Here is a 15,675-nt window from a genome sequence, read left to right as displayed (position 1 = left end):
TACTAATAATTTTGCCATCAATATTGCTAGTCTGTACTGTATGGTATTTTCATAATAGTAATTGAACTAAAGGACAAAGAAAAGATTTTGAGAATTCTGGGAAATGTGTACTGTTCACAGCAAATGTTACTTATACTTAGTCCAAAGGCGTGTGTGCAGCCGTATGATGGACTAAGACTTACATAATAGTTTAGAGCTGTAACTGTGCTAACCTTACATCAGACACATTTACAAAAGACTGTCATTGCCCACAGTTTCATGCAATCGCTTTTCTGATTTAAGTTTCAGAGTTGTTAATGTCTGGATATTCCTGTTTATACGGAAGGTGGAGATTTCTACTTTGTGTTATGGAACTCATTAGTCACCTGCTATCATCTTAATCAAGAAAAATAAATATTGTAATAAACATTCATGTAAAGCCTCCAGTGAACTAAGAGCTATTTGAATGAAAAACAATATGCTGATATAGGTCAGAATGTTCCCTCCCCCTTGGTATGCTTGCTAATTTACTGAATGCATTCTGAGGTCTTTTTTTTTTTTTTTTAACATTTATCTATTTTTGAGAGAGAGGGAGAAAGAGAGAGAGCATGAGCAGGGGAGGGGCACAGGGAGAGGGAGACACAGAATTAGAAGCAGGCTCCAGGCTCCGAGCTGTCAGCACAGAGCCCCACGCAGGGCTTGAACCCATGAAACACGAGACCATGACCTGAGCTGAAGTCGGACGCCAACCGACTGAGCCACCCAGGTGCCCCCTGAAGGCTTTTAATGGTAAAGGAAAAGTACGAGGTGTTCTTTTTAGTGTGTTAACCAAGAGCACAATGCTTGTCTTCAGCCCACATACAAAAGCTAGTACAATATCTGATCAAAAATACTGGTAGAGATTCCCCCTCCTACTTTGTAAGCTTCTTGGAGACACTGACCACATCATATTAATCTTTGTGATTCTGTCAGGTACCTTACGTGTTGCCTTGCATTTTGGCAGGTGGCCAGCCAATGTTTGTTGAATAAATCCATCTTTATTTTGTAAATTTTTCCATAAGTCAAGTTGTTCAGGTAACAGGAAAATTTTAGGTCCTGATAGCCTTTTATGTTCAGGACATTATTGTTGTTGCCATTCTTATCTCTGCTACTGATGCAATAACTTAAACCCACCTACCAAACCATGCTATTTTAGCAATTAAAGCCTTCTCTCTTTCCTTTAGTTTCCTAAACTGTAAAATGAGGAAGACATCTTCTAGTGATACTTGATAATCAACTGAATGGCTATGTTACCAATGGCAAGTAGTACAAACACAAAGCATTAATAATTCCATTATAGTTGTAAGACTCATATGAGTGGTCAGGATCTCTAATTCTATCATCATATTGCAAAAACAAGATGAGCTCAGCTGAAACAAGAGATTCTTCTGTCAGAAGGGTAATACCAGATAATCCCAGGTAAACACACTGGTGTCTGCATTTTTCAGTGAAAACGAAAGTCTGTTGCTTTAGACGTGATGATCTTCCTCTTTACAAAATATTAACAATAGCCTATTTTAAAAATGCAAAATAGCTATTGCTGGTATGTAGCTTGTTGGTGATAAAAAGTACAGTTTTTAGACCGAAAACTAACATGTAGTAAGAATGTCAGAAGCAAAGACCAAGAAGTCAGAAAACTCAAAGTATGTTTTGGTATTGGATCCGGGAGCTGAGCCATGTCACTGCAGTAAATGAGGTGGTAGAAAAGAAGCTGAGAAAGGTCCGATGGGATCAGACTAGGGAGGAGCTTAAATCCTCTATTACACAAGCTATCATACTCCATGCTATGGTGAACAGGAAGCCTTGGTTTTGTTTGGAGCAGGGATCTGGTTGTTATGGATACCGTAACAGGAAAGCTAGTCTCATAATGATGTGAAACAGAGACCAGGAGGAAGGGGGTAATCCTTACTCTCACAGAATAGAAAATTAAATCAATACTTTCTATTTTTCCTTATTACTATGAAATATATCATAGATGAAAGAGTAGAATATATAGTTTAAGGAATAATAAACACCAGAATTACTTTCTAAATACACGTTTGCTACTTACGTATATATTCCTATGTCATATTTTTTTTTTTTTAGTTTTTCATGTCCTTGATGTTATATATTGGAATCATATTTTAAGTATTTTTCTGTGATAGCTTTTTCCCCCATTCAGTATTTTTGAGGTTCTCATCCATATTCATGCTTATAGCTGTGGTTCATCCTTTTCACCATTGCATAGTATTTCATTATTTGAACACACCAAGTTTTATCCTTTAATAATATTTCCAGGTTTTTGGTAACATGAACAGTGCAACTAAGAAATTCTTGCACATGCCTACTAGTGTATATTAAAAGATTCTCTGGGGTAAATACTTAGGAATGGAATGCCAGATCACTAGAAATGGTATTTTCTTTTTTTCCCTTTCTCTCCTTTTTTTTTTCAACTTACGAGGCAATACTAAATTGTTACCCAAAGTCAATATCAACTTTACAGTCTCATCAGGGGCATTATGAGAGCTTCTGTGGCTCCACTTCCTCATCAACATCAAAAATTGACTGATTTTTAACTTTTAGCCATCTGGTAGGCGTGAAATGGTAGCTCACTGGTTTTAGCTTGTATTTCTCTGTTCTCTAATGAGGTTAAGAATCTTTCCATGTTTATAGAACTACCCTACAACCCAGCAATTGCACTACTAGGCATTTATCCAAGGGATACAGGTGTGCTGTTTCGAAGGGACACATGCACCCCCATGTTTACAGCAGCACTATCGATAATAGCCAAGGTATGGAAAGAGCCCAAATGTCCATCGATGGGTGAATGGATAAAGAAGATGTGGTATATGTATACAATGGAGTATTACTCAGCAATCAAAAAGAATGAAATCTTGCCATTTGCAACTACATAGATGGAACTGGAGGATATTATGCTAAGTGAAATTAGTCAGAGAAAGACAAAAATCATATGGCTTCACTCATACGAGGACTTTAAGACACAGAACAGATGAAAACAAGGGAAGGGAAGGAAAAATAACACAAAAACAGGGAGGGGGACAAAACATAAGAAACTCTTAAATATGGAAAATAAACAGAGGGTTACAGGAGGGGATGTGAGGGGGAAATGGGCTAAATGGGTAAGGGGCATTAAGGAATCTACTCCTGAAATCACTGTTGCACTATATGCTAACTAACTTGGATGTAAATTTAAAAAAAATAAAAAAGAATCTTTCCATGTTTATTGGGGCGCCTGGGTGGTGTACTCATTTAAGCGTCCAACTTCAGCTCAGGTCTCGATCTCACAGTTTGTGGGTTTGAACCCCATGTCAGGCTCTGTGCTGACAGCTGGGAGCCTGGAGCCTGCTTCAGATTCTGTGTCTCCCTCTCTCTCCGCTCCTCTTCTGCTCATACTCTCTCTCTCAAAAACAAATAAATATTAAAAAAAAAAAAAACTTTTTTAAAGAATATAGTTCATTGTGAGGTGCTTTTAAAAAATAAAAAGAATCCTTCCATGTTTATTGCCCATACTTGCTCCCTCTACTGTGAAAAATCTAATCATATAATTTGCTCACTTTCCAGTTGTTTTGTATTTCTTTTTTTCATCTATCAGGCCACCTCTGTCTTACATCAGGTTTCCATTTATCCATGGATCTATTTATAGCAGCTGTTTTCTGGAAAATTCATTTTTCACTTACTTGAATACTTAAGACTAGTCAACTAAAAAACTATTTTTTTAAAGTAATCTCTGTACCCAACATGGGCTCAAACTCACAACCCCAAGGTCAAGAGTCATATATGCTCCACCGACTGAGCCAGCTAGGTGTTCCCTAAAAAGCTATTTTTAATGAAAGCCACAATTGATGAATATAGAACAGTTTCTTTTTTCTTCTTTCTTTTCTTTTAATTTACAAGAAAGTCTTGAAAATATTTAATAATCACTAAGGATTAGTGTGCCACCAGAGGGAGCCCAAAGGGGTCCCTGAATTATATAGCACTGTGTTCATGCATACACAGAATAAGGGAGTCTAGCTTACTGAGCATTTGCTGAATAATTTTCAGTATAACTTACATCAAAATCTTGGAGTTTTAAAGCATTTTGGGGGCACCTGGGTGGCTCAGTCGTTAAGCATCTGACTTTGGATCTCAGAGTTTGTGAGTTCAAGTCCCCACAACAGGTGAGCTTGAACCCCCTATCAGGTAAACTCCAGCCTGCTTCCAGTGAGCACAAGCCCCACTTCAAGTGAGTCCCCTGCTTCTCTCTCTTTCTCTCTGCCCCTCATTCACTTGTGCCCTCTCTCTCTCTCAAAACAAACAAATAAATAAACTTATACAATATCCTTTAAAGAAAAAAAAGAAAAAAAGCATTTTTGTAGCGTGTCTCACCTTTCCCTCTAATATTTCACTATTTTTATTTCATTTTCCCATATCACTATGGCACAATAAGACACATCGTGAGATTAAATAACTTGTTTGGTATTGCATTTAGAATTTGTAATGTTCCTCCTGATTCTCTATTAAAGTTTCTGCAACCATTGCAGTCTTGACCCTTCCCTAGACTCTGTGACCAATTCAGAAAGTGAGAAGTTTAGTACATTAGCTCTAGTCACTTCCTACAAATGAAGCTTGTCCCATTCTAGCCTTGCTGGCCAGGAACTAGTTATGAGATTCCGCCACCTCCTAAACCATTGTAAACAACAAGACTGGTGTTTTGTTTTTAATTTTTTTTTTTCAACGTTTATTTATTTTTGGGACAGAGAGAGACAGAGCATGAACGGGGGAGGGGCAGAGAGAGAGGGAGACACAGAATCGGAAGCAGGCTCCAGGCTCTGAGCCATCAGCCCAGAGCCCGACGCGGGGCTCGAACTCCCGGACCGCGAGATCGTGACCTGGCTGAAGTCGGACGCTTAACAGACTGCGCCACCCAGGGGCCCCACGTTTTGTTTTTTATCAACTAGGTTCTCATCTGAAAAGTAGTTTCTGACTGCATTCCTCCAAGAGACCAAAGTCCTGTCCTGAAACCCAGACCAGTGATACGCACCCCATCAACTGCTCCTCAGGGCACTAGCAGCTAGGGATCCAGAGTGACTTTGTTAGCTGGAGTGTTTGTTTGCTTGTTTGTTTGTTCCACACTGCTTGCTGGGACAGAGGCTAATCATAGAACATAGACAGGCCACAAGCCAAGTCTCTTGGCTGCTTCTCTCTTTGTCCTGGTTGCTGGGAATCCAAAAAATAATTTTATATTTGATTACTATAGCTTTACTTTAGCAGCAATTGAGCAAAAATTTTCTTTGTATATTTTCATCTATTTATTGAGCCAGTGAACCTCTTGTCTATCCACTTTGGAATATGACTATATGAAAAACTGAATCTTTACCATCAAAAGCCGATAGTCCAGCATGAATGCAAGGCATCAAATAAGTTGTAACTGGTATAAAGGCCGAGGGCAGACACCCCTCCCCCAAATTGGGCCACTTTGGCATAAAGATTATTTTGAATTAAAAAGCAATCAAGGGGCCCCTGGGTGGCTCAGTCGGCTGAGCATCTGACGCTTGATTTTGGCTCAGGCCATGATCCCAGAGTTGTGGGATCGAACCCCACGTCAGGATCCATGCTGGGTGTGGAGATTTTCTCTCTCTTTGTTCTTCTTCCCTGCTTACTCTCTCTTATTCTTAAGAATAAATAAGTAAATAAATAATTATTTTTTTAAAAAAGAATAAAAATAAAAGCAATCAAAACCCAGCAGATTCAGAAAAGTTCCTTATCTCCCCAACTACCTAAAACATTTTAGATAGAGGACCTGCTCTGGGAAGAGATCTATTACCATAGATGGCTACATTATACTATGAACTAGGTATGGTAGACAGGGAGGAATTTAGCAAATCTTGTTTGATCCCAGTCCTCTATGTCCCGTTGTTTCTGGGGGACCCGCAAACATTTGTTTACCAAACATGTACTCTTTTTCATCTTCCTGTGAATTGCATTACTTCCCTTTGAAGTCCCAGACCCTTACTTTCTTCACCTTAGTTCAAAATGATATATACCTCGTTTTGCCTGTCTACAATTTTCACATCTGTGTGGAGTCCCCATACGTACAAAATTAAAATTTATTTTCTACTGTTAATCTGTCTCATGTCAATTCTTAGTCCAGCTAGAAGGTCCTTGAAGGGGACAGGAGACATGGAGAACACCTACATACTCATCTTCGTTCCTGGATTACCGAGAAGTCACATACACCAAACCACTGTCCTCAGTAAAAACCCCAGGCCCCAAGCAAAGACCAAGACTCTCTTTCCTTTCCTTTCTTAGTCTCTCATGCTCCTATACTCTCTGTCTTCAATAAACCGCTCTCGCTTCCTTTCAGCTGCGTTTGATTTCCATCCTGTTGGAAGCCAAGGCACCCTCTTGGCATGTCCTGCAGGACCCACCTCTGGGTCCTCAGTCCCAGCCAGCCTGCATCACCAACTTTCAAAGAGAATGTGAAATGATGTATCATTGGAGTATTTGCTAGAATTTCTGAGCTGGGGTTTCACTGATACCACTAGTGACTTATCAAGTGGACTCTTAAGTGTCATAGAAGCTGATTTAGTATAAAAGGAGAGAACATGGAGGCGATAACTAGTGCAAATCCTTATCCAGTCTAAAATGAAAAGAAGAAAGAAAAGAGGATTACTGGCAGGGGCCAGGCAAGCTGCATGCATGACTGAACCAGGTAAAGCTGGGACACGGAGAACTGGAAAAGACATGCTCCAACAAATGTCTGCCAGACAGGAATGAGGGCCTAGTGTGTCCAGAGTGTCCCAATGTATAAGAGAAGCTAGAATTTAGAGTTTTATATTAAAAAAATGTTAATGTTTATTCGTCTTTGAGAGAGAGAGAGAGATGTGAGCAGGGGAGGGGCAGAGAGAGAGGGAGACACAAAACCTGAAGCAGGTTCCAGGCTGTGAGCTGTCAGCAGAGATCCAGGCGGGGCTCAAACCCATGAACTGCAAGATCATGACCTGAGCCGAAGTTGGACGCTTAACCGACTGAGCCACCCAGGTGCTCCTGAAATTCTCAATTTTTAACGTCAAATAACTGAAAATTTTTTCGATTGTGCAAGCTGAATAAAATACCTCTGCCTTTTTATGATCTGTAATTTAGACTGCCTTTTATGATGACTTTCTAAGCATGGATTCATCAACTGAAGCCAACTAGATCTTGTTGTTTCTCCCATATAAATCATCTCTCCCTCATCCTACTGATGGGGTTTTGGAGTGGTGGTGGGGGTTCAGAGCAGACGGCCAAGAATTCTTGAACATGTCTTTGGTGCACAAAAGATGATTTTATTAAAGCGTGGGGATAGGACCCAGGGGCAGAAATAGCTGCACTAGTGTTGTAAAGAGTGGTTAAATACTATGAAGTTGGGGGAGATAAAGTCAAGAGGAAGTTTCTTAAAGGGATTTCCACATGCTAAAGAAGACTCACAGATTACTGGAGTCCTCACTATTGTCAAACTAAAGTTGTTTTTCCCTCTAGCAAAGAATTATCATTAAGACAGTAGGGAGTTCCTGGAGATTAGGCTATTGATAAGGTGGCCTTTTTCTTGTAATTTACTAAGACATTTGCAAACTGATGGAGACTCAGGTCAAGCTTGACTGTGACCTCTATCAGTTAACCATTGGTTTTCCTTCCTTTCCTTTGTCCTCGGGCAGCCAGGAGTAACTGAGGAATATCACACATATCCCACCTGGGTGGTGGGGGTGGAGCGTGTCTATGGAGGAAGGCTGGGGGGGAGGTGTTGTCGCTCGTGCCTTGTCCTCAGTTTGCCTTATGCCCCCTCATCACTACCAGCAACCTTCAATCCCATCCCTATTCACTTGCTTCTAGTATCAAAAAAAGGTCTAGATGAGACAGAAGTAAGTTAAGAGGCATTTCAGTCTCTCTCTCCCCAGAGAAGTTTTCTTTACAGAGGGAAGTAGAATAGGTGAAATGCAAGGGTTTGGGGTTTCTTTGTTTTATTTTGTTTTTTGAATTTTTCTTTTCTTCCCCTGAAGTAGTCTACAGACTAAAACATTATCCCAGAATTTCTTCCCTTTCTAGAAAATGGTCTACCTAGAAAAAAATAATGCAGATTTTTTTTTTTTTTACTACTGCTAAATCCATGCTTCTGTGATATTGTCATATTGTACAACTCCCTGCCAGTTGATAACTGAATATAGAATGATACTTAAACACACAGTAACAAAGATACTGCTCCCTAGTTTATACCAGCTGTCCTAAGAGTTGTTTCAATATCACAGGGACTGTGCTCTACCTTCAGGCAACTAGGTATTCAAAATGTAAGATTATAAATTCTCCTGGAAAACAATTCCACTCTTCAGATATTTTTGTTCACACACGAGTTAGGTAATACTGATGAAGGAGCATAAGGCAAGCTGAGGGCAAGGCACCAAGCTCACAACACCCCCCCACCCCCCAAAATGGGATATGTGTGATATTCCTTAGGCACTTCAGACTGCCCAAGAACAAAGGAAAGGACAGAAAACAAATGGTTGAACTGATAGAGATCACAGGACCTGAGTCTCCATCAGTTTACAAATATGTTAGGGAATTACAAGAAAAAGGCAGGCAATCTTATCAATAGCCTAATCTCCAGGAACTCCCTACTGTCTTAATGATAAGGCCTCCAGTAATCTGTGAGTCTTTTTTAGCATATGGAAATCCCTTTAAGAAATTTCCTCTTGACTTTATCTCCCCCAACTCCACAGCATATAACCAGTCACTCTTCACACCCCCAGTGCAGCTCTTTCTGCCCCTGGGTCCTATCCCCGTGTTTTAGTTGCTTTAATCAGCTCTGGACCCCCATGACTCCAAAACCCCATCAATACTAACAGCAGATATTACTAAAGACGCAAAATAAATTTGATATTTTATAGCAATCCTGAATAAATCCAGATATAGTTAGAATACATTGTTTTTCAAATCTTGTTTTCTCATTAGTCTTTTTTTTTAAGATTTTATTTTGAAGTAATAACTATTTCTTTTTTTTCAAAAAAAATTTTTTTAATGTTTTTATTTATTTTTGAGACACAGAGAGACAGAACATGAGCAGGGGAGCGGCAGAGAGAGAGGGAGACACAGAATCTGAAGCAGGCTCCAGGCTCTGAGCTGTCAGCACAGAGCCCGACGAGGGGCTTGAACTCACGGAGTGTGAGATCATGACCTGAGCTGAAGTCGGACGCTTAACCGACTGAGCCACGGAGGCACCCCAGTAATAACTACTTCTACAGCGGGACTCAACTCATCACCCTCAGATTAAGGGTCACATGCTCCACTGACTGAACCAGACAGGTGCCCCCCCCCCCTTTTTAAAGATGTTAGTATTTTCTCACTAGTCTTAAATCGACTCAACTATTATTGCTAGAATTTCATATCTCTTCTTGTTTTTTAAAAGCCTATTGATGGGGCGCCTGGGTGGCGCAGTCGGTTAAGCGTCCGACTTCAGCCAGGTCACAATCTCGCCGTCCGTGAGTTCGAGCCCTGCGTCAGGCTCTGGGCTGATGGTTCAGAGCCTGGAGCCTGGTTCCGATTCCGTGTCTCCCTCTCTCTCTGCCCCTCCCCCGTTCATGCTCTGTCTCTCTCTGTCCCAAAAATAAATAAACGTTGAAAAAAAAATTAAAAAAAAAATAAAGCCTATTGATGAAGTTTGGGGGCGATGGTAGGGTAGTCTGGAACTGACAGCCAAGAGAGAATTCTTGAAGATGTCTTTGGTGCAAAAAGGTGATTTTATTAAAGCGCTGGGATAGGACCCATGGGCCAAAGAGCTGCACTGGGGTCATGACTATATACCCGTCAGGTTGGCAGGGAGTCAGGGATGGAATAAGTCTCTAAGGTGTTTTGGAAGCAAGGTTTCCAGGACCTTGAGGTAGGGGAAATACCAATTATTACTGTTTCATGAAGCCTCAGTCATGAGACCCTTCAGATGTATATCAGGAGGCCTTAAGCTTGGAGTATGATTGCCAGCATATTTCTTGGGGCAGTTGAGATAAAGGAAGTAGACTTACAGGATCCTGGAGGTTGGGATAAGGTGAAGCTAAGATTCTCTTTTGCCCCAGCAAAGTATCATCATCTAGGCAGCTGAGCTCCTAGAAGGAGGCCACTTTGCCCAGTTTCAAGGACTTGTCAATGGGCCACAGCCAGTAAGGGAATTTAACTTTTGATTTGCCTTAGTTTCCCACATCACCCTGGCAAGCACTTAAACCCCTTTCCTTTGTTCCTGGGTAGCCAGGAGTGTCTGAGGACTACCACACGTATCCCACCTGGGTGTGGCGGGGGTTGCTGTTAGCCTGTATTTTGCCCTCAGCTTGCCTCATGCTCCCTCATAACTATCACATCTGACTGTGAATATGAGAACTTTTAGCAAGGAGATATAATATGTGTTCCTCTCTCTTCTCTAGTTGCTTGCTCTCAGATCCAGTCCTTGCCCTTTCCCTTCTCTGCTCTTTATCACAAGAGATCACTTTTCCCAAACCTGCTCACCCTGTATCTCCCCCCATAAGTTTGGCCATTGAGGAGCACTGGTGAGTGTTCGGAGGAGGGAGGGGACAGGCAGAGATTTCTTCCCTCCCTTCTCTGGCAGGGGATGTCTCCATGGTGGCTCAAGCTCCCATGGAGCAGCCCCTCCCTCCAGGGCCCTGGCTCCAGCCCCCACGGGCAGCCCCAGCTTCGGGCTCTGATGGCACCGTTTCTTCCCAAAGTCCCCTCTGCACTAGAGGAGGGAGCGGCCTCTTGCTGTGCTAACTCTGAGTTGCTTCACTGTCCACAGGGCTTCTCAGCCTCAGCTGTTCAATCACCTGTGTAACCAATTCCTTGCATTAAATCCTCTCTTTCAAACAGCGGTTTCTATTTTTCTGCCTAGACCCTCACTGATACAAACAGAGTGGAACTCTTTGTAAATACTCCTCTAAGGCTTCAGGTATATGTCATTAATCCAATGTGTACACTAGAATGTCAGTTTTAACTACGAGCAGACATGCCCAGATTTAGTCGTATTTTCTACCTACAGCAGCTATCCCTCCAATTGTTATCACCCTGGCCTGATGCCAGAGAGTCCCATTTTGCAAATTCATTTTGAGTTACCTATACTGCCTTCCTTCAAAAATATTTTGGGAAGACCAAAGCTTAGCATTTGGTCATAAACCTGTATTTCAGCCAAATTAAACTATGATTCAGGAGTTAAAAACAGGTTTTAAATAGCCTCTAAAGCTACGTGTATTGCTTTTTTACAGAAGGGTTCAAGGGGAAAAACCGTTTTGTAAGCTTCGAGAGCCTTTTTGTTTTACATCATTTTCCTCCAACATTTAATTTTAAACCTACAAAAAAGGGATATAATAGTATGATAAATCTACATATAATCTTTGCCTGCATTCACCACTTGATAGCATTTGAGCAATTTGCTTTTTTCTCTCTCTGAACCGTTCGAAAGTAAGTCGGAGGCACTGTGACATTTCACTGCTAAAGAGTTCAGCATGTATTCTCCAAAACCACAATACCATATTCATGCCCAAGAACTTGAACAATGTAGTTCATTCTAACTTCCTGACTGTACCAAAAATGTGGTTGGTAGCTCCCCCCCCCCCCAATAAATCTTTAAAAAGGAAGAATTACGCTAATGCAGCTAATTGGCTGACACAAAAGAATGATGAACAAATGTGTGTGTCAGTCAGGTCACTTATGTCATGTACATATTTGTATATCCAGTGAGCAGAGAAAAGTTAAATCAGCTAATTTTGCTTCTCCTAAATAATTTTGATGAAAACTCTAAACATGAAGGTATCACTGCTGATTCATTTAACTTCGATCTGGAGATAATCTACTCCATATGTTTACACTATGAATCTGGACGAACAAAACCGATGTGTTTTTCTTTTAGTTTTACCTCCCTGACCCTTTCTTTGTAGGCTTTGACCTAACATTGATTGGTCTATTAACTATACATTTAACAATGATACACCCTACTCAGTATTTTCTTGCATCAGTGCAAGAAGGTTCCTTGCACTTCAGAGACAAGATATTTTTCCCTCTGTAGATGGGTCAATATTAATTTCCCATCCAGTAACTGGCATTCTTGTGAAAATATGGAGACTATTTAGATTGGAAATGTCTTTTGAGCTCCTGCCTAAATTCCTTGAACTATTTGCTTATTCTGGATGAAGAGTGTCCTAGACTGCGAAAAGAAGCAGCCAAAAACTCTTCTAATGTAAGCTAGTGGCGTTTGTTTTCACACAATGACAGCTCTCTAGATTGCACATTAACGTGAGTCTTAGATGTGGCCTATCCTTGCTCTGGCAACATCTAGTTTATAGGCTGTGCCTGATTGTTTCATTGATATTTCCCGCTCTTCCCATAAAATTCTGTAGGGGCCAAGGACAGGCTGCCCCAAGGTGGGCCACTTGGGCATCAAGATTACTCTAAATTAAAAGAAGTCAAAACCCAGCAGGTTCAGGAAAAGCTCTTTATCTCCCCTTCAACTGACTAAATTTACCTTGGACAGGAGAGCCTGTACCAGGAATAGAGCTAGGAACAGAGATTCTTCTTTACCTGAGAAACGTATTTGCACAACAGGGCAACCTTTGTTTACCACAATCTCTTCTCACCTTCCTGCTATTAGCCTTCCTCCCCTTTGGATCTCTAGACCCCTACTCCTCTCTTCACCTCAGGATGTCACAAATAAGCTTCCCGTTGTCTGACTCTCTTTGGAATTTCATGTGTGTGGACTCCCCACAGATACGAAGTAAATTTGATTTTCTCCTGTTAATCGGCTGGTCTCAGGCAAATTTAATTCTTGATGGTCCAGCTATCAAGAAATTTGGATAGAGGAAAGTTTCTTCCTCCTCAATAGTTGGGACTATTTGGCAAGATACTTGGACTCGTTGCACATGGCTTGTCCCTGACACAGCTGTAGCGATCCTTGGGAAATCTGGCAAACAGCCAGCAGAAGGTAAGATTTCTTACCATGTTGGTCTCCTGAGATCTCTATCTGTGGAGTCCTGTGGAGTGAGAGTAATCAGCGTTCTTTTTCTTTCTTAATTTAGATTAGCAGGAGAAAATACCTGTGGAACTAGTTCCTCAGGTTTAGCAACTCTTGGGAAATTTGGTGGAATACTGATCAATTTCCTCTCCCAGATAAGTCCTTTTGTTTTTCTTTGTCTATGTCTTTTATGTCATTTGTCATAGAAACTTTGCTGTGGGTTCATGGGCACATGAGGTAAAGGCTGCTGCCAAGGGACATCCTGGAAGCCCAAGCCACGGGTAAGCACGGGTAGAGTACTTTCCCAGCTGTTAGAACACTGACCACCTAACTTGAAGACTCCCATGTTAGGATAAGTTAGTTGTGGAATGGATTAGATTGACACTAGGTCACCTGCCAATCTCAAAATTTCTGCGCAGCCTGGTGCACTGTAAAACAGCACACAATACCCAATCCCCTAGTACACCCTTCCCAGGTATTAGTTTGGTTACAGGAGATCCAAGGCGTGCTTAGAGCTGCTAATGTGCATATAAGAAAAATGTGGATGAGATTTTCCCTTTCATTTTGTTCTATGCCCTAAGAGTTTGTCTTTGTGACCAGTGATAACCATGAGGGAGCTTGGGGTAAGCTGAGGGCAAAATATAGGCCGGCACTCCCCCACCCCCCAGGAGGAATATTCTGACACTCCTGGCTACCCAAGAACAAAGGAAAGAGGTTTAAGTGCTTGCCATGGTAATATGAGAAACTAAGGCAAATGAAAAATTAAATTCTCTTACTGCCTACAGCCCATTGACAAATCCTTGAAACTGGCAAAGTAACTTCCCTCAAGGAGCTCAGCTACCTGATGATGACACTTTGCTAGAAGCAAAAGAGAGCTTTGGCTTAACATAGTCCCAGCCTCCAGATCCTGTAAATCTACCTCCTTTATCTCAACTGCCCCAAGATATATGCTGGCAATTATGCTCTAAGTTTATGGCCCCCGATAAACATCTGAAGGGTCTCATGACTGAGGTTTTATTAAATGGTAATAAATGGCATTTCCCTAGGAACAGCTAGCCCCCCTCAAGCTCCTGGAAACCTTGCTTCCAGAGTTCCTTGGAGACTTACTCTATCCCTGACCCCTCCCAACCTGAGAGTATTCAATGACTCCCCGTCTTGACCCCAGTGCAGCTCTTCCTGCCCACGGGTCCTGTCCCCAGGCTCTAATAAAATTACCCTTTTGCACCAAAGATGTCTTCAAGAATTCTCTCTTGGCCATAGGCTCTGGACTCCACGAACCCCACCATCACCCCAAAACTTCATCAATAATATTCTTTTTGGTTTCCGCCATCCAGAAGATGCACTTACCAGGGTGCACTTTGCAGGCCAGTTGAATAGGGTTCTGAGTCTCTGGACATGCCAGCTCTTAGGGGTGTTTGTCATGAGAGGTCACAGGCCATAAGTTCCTTTGTTCTCTCAGCCTTCATTGCTTGTCAGTGCTGGAAAGTCCCATTCGGGTAGTGGAAGCAGAGAGTTAGAGGTTCCCAGAAAAAGAAAGATGAGTCATAACTCTCATGACCTAAGACAAGCCATTTTAGGCACCCAGCTATCTTCCATGATTCTTATATGCCCTACCAGCTCTTCCTAGAGGGTGTCAGAATTCTAAATAAATGCAAAAACCTCAGTCGTTAAGGATTTTAAAGGAACAAAAGGATTGCAAAAATGAATAATCTCTACCTGGCCAGGAGATAGCCTAACCATATCAGAGACAATAAATCAGTGGTAACCACCCCCCCCACCCACCTCAAAGGTAAGCAAGACCCCCTGCAGTCCTTACCTGAGACAGTTGACAAATTAACTGACAGTTGACAGTTACCTTTGCCTCCTTATAACGTTAAGGCCTCAGTCCCAGGAGGAGCAGAAGCTTCACTACCATGACCTAGTATGTACGTACAGGCATGTTTTCCAAGTACGCCTGTGCAAACTCATGCCCACTTTAAAGACAATGGCGAAGCTCCCCTTCATGAATATTCATCCTAAACCCTAAATAAAAAGAACCCACTCAAGGTGCGGGCAGCACCTGGGTGCTCAGTTAGGCATCCAACTCTTGATTTCAGCTCAGGTCATGATCTCATGGTTGGTGAGTTCAAGCCCCAAGTCAGGCTCTGTGCTGACTCTCTCTCTCTCTCTCTCTCTCTCTCTCTCTCTCTCTGCCCCTCCCCTGCTCGTTCTCTCTCTCTCTCTCTCTCTCTCTCTCTCAAAAATAAATAAATAAGGGGCACCTGAGTGGCTCAGTCAGTTAAGCGTCCGACTTTGGCTCAGGTCATGATCTCACAGTTTGTGAGTTCGAGCTCTGCATCGGGCTCTGTGCCCACAGCTCAGAGCCTGGAGCCTGCTTCAGATTCTGTGTCTCCCTCTCTCTCTGCTCCCCTCCTGCTCGCACTCAGTCTCTCTCTCAAAAATAAATAAACATTAAATAAATAAACATTAACAACAAAATAAGAACCATGCTGAATCCTGCACAGGGAGTCATTTGCTGTGACATTCTTATTTCCTTGTGTGACTCCACCTGGTGTGCTCTCCACCTGTGACTGACCACGAAGCAAATTCACCTTAGTTCAGGTGCAGCGGCATCTGCCTAGTATCACAGATTAGCAGGTCTGTGACTGGAGGTGTCTCGCGTTTTT

Source organism: Prionailurus bengalensis, chromosome B3 (genome assembly GCF_016509475.1).
Source record: "Prionailurus bengalensis isolate Pbe53 chromosome B3, Fcat_Pben_1.1_paternal_pri, whole genome shotgun sequence".
Classification (NCBI taxonomy): Eukaryota; Metazoa; Chordata; class Mammalia; order Carnivora; family Felidae; genus Prionailurus; species Prionailurus bengalensis.
This window is presented reverse-complemented; position numbering follows the sequence as displayed.